The sequence below is a fragment of the Physella acuta genome, unplaced genomic scaffold (assembly GCF_028476545.2).
Source record: "Physella acuta isolate Inbredline_101_S28 unplaced genomic scaffold, ASM2847654v3 ptg001231l, whole genome shotgun sequence".
Lineage (NCBI taxonomy): Eukaryota > Metazoa > Mollusca > Gastropoda > Physidae > Physella > Physella acuta.
Genome location: NW_026732747.1, coordinates 306,417 through 312,954, shown reverse-complemented (window position 1 = coordinate 312,954; position 6,538 = coordinate 306,417). Strand labels below are relative to the sequence as shown.

Sequence of the window (6,538 nt, the reverse complement as noted above, 5' to 3'; positions counted from 1 at the left end):
CCCCACCCCCCTGACTCCCCCACCCCGCCCAGTGAAAGACAATGGAAATATCAAGAAGAACTTATCTACCCTTAGTTTCCAATCGTTTAAAAACTAAATTATCTGCCCCTAATAGCCGTTCACTGTCTTATTCGAACAGACTCTACTATTGTAAACATTCGGGTGAACCACAGCTCACTTGACATGTGGGAATGAGGGTGGTGGCTAAGCTGCGTGGTGTTTTCTATGATCTCCATGGAGAGAATTATATATATACGAGCCGACCCGAGGCGTATCATATGCCTCTATTTATTTTATTTTCTACTTTTCAGGAAATTATAATTTGTGAATTTGACAGTACCAATGCTGCCACTGAAAATATTTGCTTTAAAACACTATCAGTAGGTCGTTAAAAACGATAACCCAACTATTATATTACTAGAAATTATGTTGTGACTATTTTTAGCCTTAATAAAACCGGGATCTTACTCAACCGCGAAAGTTGAGTTAGAAGAATTGATGAGATGATGATAGAGAAACTGGCACATGTTGAGATATAAGCAAAACCTGCACAAAAAGATGTTTGTTGTATTTTTAACCGTCAAAGTGTAATCTGAGAAAACGCTAAAAGTCAACTTTGTATGTGTGTGTGTGAAAGATAGCGATATATATATATATATATATATATATATATATATATATATATATATATATATATATATATATATATATATATATATATATATATATATACAGAGAGAGAGAGAGAGAGAGTATGTGTGTGTGAAAGTGTGTGTATGTGCAGGGGCGTAGCGAGGGGGGGGCGAGGGGTGCGGACCGCACCGGGTGACACCATTTAGGGGGGTGACACCAAGGCAAAAAATAGAAAAATATATAGAGAAAAACTCGAGGGGGGTGCAAATCGAAAGTTTGAGGGGGGGTGCAAATCGAAAACTTGAGGGGGGGGGGGTGCAAATCGAAAGTTTGAGGGGGGTGCAAATCGAAAATTTGAAAGTTTGTCCCTGGGAAGGGTCTTTATGCCTCTGGGGGGGGGGGGTGACACCATTAAGTGCCGCACCGGGTGACACCCGACCTCGCTACGCCACTGTGTATGTGTGTGTGTGTGTTTAAAAGATAGAGAGTGTGTGTTTGTGTGTGTAACAGATAGAGCGTGTGTGTGTATGTGTGTCGCTCACACCACGGTTGGTTAAACACATGAAGCGACTAGAGGTCACCAGCGGGACCCGACAGTGACCACACAATGAGATGGACGCCGCAAGGGGTCGACATTTTAGGGGCGGAGGTGTCGGGGGTGTGGGGGGGCACGTTGGCTGGGTACTGAAGGGCCTTAGCAACAGCCAGCCAGCGAGTACAAATACCAAAGCTGGGATAATGGTAGGGATAATAGTAGAGATAGAGAACTATCCCAAGTTTTACTCTCAGATAGTGTGGCCCATTCCTAAAGAAAGAAACATTGGTAACGTGATTAGGGTTTAAGTCCGTAGCAAAGTTTGGTTAGAGTTAACGTAATGTTTAAAGCTAAATAAAGAAAGTTTGTTAACGTTAAAATTAGTCTATGAGTCCTAACGATTCATTAGGCATATAAAGTCGAGTTCATGTATTTTCGGACCTCGGCATACGAAGCGATAGTATAGTATATACAGCGCTATGCTCATCCACCTTAACATTCCCCAAATGTGAGTCAGGTGCCGCTTAGATCTAAGCGGACCGAGATCCGAACTCGAAATGTTAGGGTTAGCAGTCCAATGCTCTACTTCCCGACTATTTAGTTCCACAGCAAGTGAAGTAGAGTGACATACAACACTCCATATTACTAGATATACTTCTACATACAACACCCCATATTACTAGATATACTTCTACATACAACACCCCATATTACTAGATATACTTCTACATACAACACCCCATATTACTAGATATACTTCTACATACAACACCCCATATTACTAGATATACTTCTACATACAACACCCCATATTACTAGATATACTTCTACATCAACACCCTATATTACTAGATATACTTCTACATACAACACCCTATATTACTAGATATACTTCTACATACAACACCCCATATTACTAGATATACTTCTACATACAACACCCTACTTTCAGTATTCAATAGAGCCCGACCCTAGCCGTCTAAAACAAACTATTCCCCCTTCTCCCCCTACCCCCCCCCCTACACACACACACACACACACACACACACACACAAAAGGCGTGTCATGATGTCAACAACCAACTAACCACCTTCGCCATTAGTTATCTATACATAATTAATCATGACACCAATTAAAAAATTGTAATTAATGAAAGCAAGTGCTGAGCAGTGCAACACCCCACATGCAAACGAATGAAATTCTCTTTCAATCAAGCACTCACGCTTCTGTTAATAACAGTATCGAATGTCCTTGATTTCGATTGATACGCTATCGATCACTTTGATCGGATATCAAACAGTGGGTTCAATTTAAATATCGATTTCGTCATCTCCTTATACAGAGAATTTTAAATCAAAGGGGTCGGCGTGGTCGAGTCGGTAAAGCTCATGGTTGCTAAACCGCAAAATCTCGAGTTCGAACCATCGGGCTGATGAGGCTCGTTAGCAGGGGATAGCCACTCTTCTAGGAGAGACAACTCCAAAATTAAACAACTGCTGCCTTGTAGTTTGTTCTTGGTTGGAAGCAAATCAAAAAAGAAAAGCAGGCTGAAATCGGAGTCAATGACCTCAATGGTGCATAACCAGTTGACACGTATACTTAATTGTGTTGGAAGCGTGGTCGAGTCGGCAAAGCTCATGGTTGATAAATTCGAAAAAGTCTCGAGTTTCAAACCCTCTGGCAGATAAGGCTCGATCACCTCCAACATTTAAAATTAAGAACGAAGAAGAAGAAGAAAGAAGGATGCCTAATTAATGTTTTATGAGTTAATTAAAACTGTGTCCAAATAAGTAGGCAGTCTTATCAAACTATTCCGCACCATTATACGTGCTTTGTTATGATCATTAGGTGCGCAATGGTTTTTAGTCATGCAACTCTTTTGTAAATAACAAATTTAGAGTACTGAAAAAATTGCTTTAAAAATAACCTGCTTTTATGTAATAATTCACTAAAAAGAAGAAAAGAAATTGTTTTCTTTAAATATAAATATAGACAATACTATTTAAAATTTGATGTCAAGCATCATATCAAAAGTAGAAGTTTTTAATTTATTTTTTGTAAAATGGATGTTTTTAAAATTTTAAACTTTTTTCAAAATTTCATCATAATGAAATTTTTTTAGCTCTTGCTATAGATAATGTTAGATTACAAATTTTCAGAAAAATCTGTTATTATTTTAGAGAACTGGACGTTTAAAACTTTAAAATTTAACACTTTTAGAGGTCGAATTATTTTAAAACATTTTTTGCATCATACATAGGCCCTCGTTTATATGCGGTTTGTGTGTATAATGTATTTATAATCCTTTTTTTTTTTGCTAATTTTTTTGTCATTTTGTTTTACTTTTTCAGTGTACTATTTCCCCCTGAATTTTTAATTAAGCTAAAGTTTGAAAACCTAGTAAAGGACATCAATTTTATCACTGAAAGGTTAGTTTCAATTTCCGTTAGCAATAGACAAATTATATTTATCCGAAAATGAACAAATTAGCTAGATTATAATTTCCTTAGGTTAGAATATGTTTCTGTTTCCAATATTTCTATGACACAATTAATTTTAACGAACTGTTAAAAATTAAAGTTATTTTTCAATAAATGCTAATTAGTCCGACGAAGATATCTTTCCACCAGATCAACCATTTAGATTGCCATAAAATAATCGATGAAGGGAATTTCAAATTTAAAAATACTCTCTTGTAAATGACAACTGTTTGATTACTATGAACTATTTTTAAATATTTCTAAAGTCTAAACTTTGTCAAGCTTCCAATTACTCATACAAAAACTTGACCGAATAACATATTGATTTCACCGCAACTTGATCACATGCCAAATCAGGTGTCAATCATTTCAATGGTATAATCTTCGGTTTACTTCACCTATTCGTTATGCCTAATGGATCGATTTCGATTTGTTTAGCTTAAAATATTTGTAAATATTCATGAATAGACTAAAAGTATGAGAAAACGTCTCTTACTTAAAAAAATAATAAAGAAAGCATTGAGCATTCTAAGTTGCCTAGTCTAGCCTAGCATAACCGAACCTAAACTGCCGTGTTTCTTCCAGACTTTTTTCTCCGGGGGTGCAACAATTCTCGGGGGGGGGGGGGGGCGGACACTGTCAAAAGTATATATTTTCTATATAAATTTCATTTCGTTCTGGGGGGGGGGGGGTGGTAGACTTTCTTCTAACCACGTGCGGTTCACATTCTTTAAAAGCTATTTGGAAACCATTAGTGTTCTTAAGGGAATCACCTAATAACACGTAATATTGGCACTGAGTCAGAATGCTGTCAGAAAACCACCTAATGGTCTTGAGCTTATAAAATGGTTTCCCGTCCATATATCGGCATTCCAAAGCCCGTACATTCAAGTCTTAGTTTTAGTTTCACTGAAACCATTAGCAAAGAATTACAATAAACTTTCACGAAGTATTTTGATTCTTTTGGTAAGAATGTTCTATTAATTTTGTGTTAAATAATGATTCTTGTATAACAGTTTTCTCGTTTTTGACTGTACTCTGTGCACTGTAAATACCGTAAATATATTAAAGTAATTCAACAGAAGGAACTGGTTTATTTTTACCCCCTTTTTTACATACTACTTAGATCCATCACTAGCAAGAGCTAAAATAAAATCGTAGTTTTAATTTGTAAATCGTATGCATTGAACTTTGTATTTAAATATTTTTACAGCATATTGACACTCAAATAACGGACACGTGATATTCATCTTAGACCAACAGAAACTAACCTTGAAACAAAGGTATGTTTTTTTTTTTACTTTCTCTTATACAGATTGTAGAAAAAAAACTTTAATCGTGCACTTAAATTTAAAAAAAAATGAGATTGTAACAGCTTTCGCCGTTTTACGCTTCTTTACTGTAACGTATACAGAATATAAAGCACGAGCTGACCCGCGACGTAGCATACGGAGCTATCTAGTTGTTTTATTTTCTACTTTATCAACAATTCATAATTTGTGAATTCGACACTACCCCAACCCTCTGCCTTCCCATCCCACCCCGCCCAGTGAAAGCAGATGTTTACAGACGACAATGAACCGGCTCTACTATTCTAAACATTTGGGGATAAACCATAGCTCACCTGACACGTGGAGATGAGGGTGGTGGCTAAGCTGCGTGGTGTTTTCTATGGTCCCCATGAAGAGAATATATATATATATATATATATATATATATATATATATATATATATATATATATATATATATATATATATATATATATATATATATATATATATATATATATATATATATATATATATATATATATATATATATACATATATATATATATATATATATATATATATATATATATATATATATATATATATATATATATATATACATATATATATATATAAATATATATATATATATATATATATATATATATATATATATGTATATATATATATATATATATATATATATATCGCAGTCGTTCCAAAAATCGAGATTTCGACTCATTTTGTCGTTGATCTTTTGTATCCATATGCACGTAGTTGTCCAATTTGACCGTTGGACTGTAAATGTGTGTGTTTGTATGTGTGTATATGTGTATGTTTATGTGCATGCATGTGTGAGTAAACTCGTTAACTTTAGTGACGTTTCAGTTAGGTTTACGAAATATCATTAGTATTATATCAAATTTGTATTTTTCTATCAACGTTTGAGCAATTTACGGTAACCGAAACAGAAGCTTACTCCACTTCTCGTTTCTATATTTCTATAACCTGATTGCACTGAAGAAGTCACCCTGACGCTAATTGCCATCTAAGACTCCCACAATAAAAAATATTATTATTATAATCAGGATGTCTTAATATCTTATTGATTACTGTCTTAATGTTGTGTGTAATCAGAATCAACTGTTTTTTGAGTCTACTGGATTTTTACTCCATTTTACCATAGGCCTTTGTAATTCTCTACTTCGTTGATCTATAATGTTATTAATGCTCTCTCTCTCTCTCTCTCTCTCTCTCTCTTTATATATATATATATATATATATATATATATATATATATATATATATATATATATATATATATATATATATATATATATATACATATATATATATATATATGTATATATATATATATATAAACAAAAAATATATATATTGATACATGCATATTTAATTATTTTCATAGGTGAGAAGAAGGGTTTTCAAAAGTGAGACTTATAAAAACTCTCTGCAACAGCAAAAAAATGGAGAGCATAACTTTAAAGACAGGAATTGAAGAAGTATTTTTCGTAACTAAAGAGGAAATGCTAGATGCACTACCATTCTTAGAGGAATTGAGAATTTATCTTGATTTTTGGTTTCTTTACAAAGTGT

At 34.1% G+C, this 6,538-nt stretch overlaps 1 long non-coding RNA gene across 1 annotated transcript; it reads left to right on the top strand.

Annotated features, from left to right (window-relative positions):
- The first annotated feature begins 4,420 nt into the window (after positions 1-4,420).
- On the top strand, positions 4,421-6,538 carry LOC131957284 (uncharacterized). Its single transcript, XR_009389088.1, has 3 exons — positions 4,421-4,614; positions 4,862-4,931; positions 6,351-6,538. It is a non-coding gene; the product is annotated as an uncharacterized LOC131957284 (long non-coding RNA).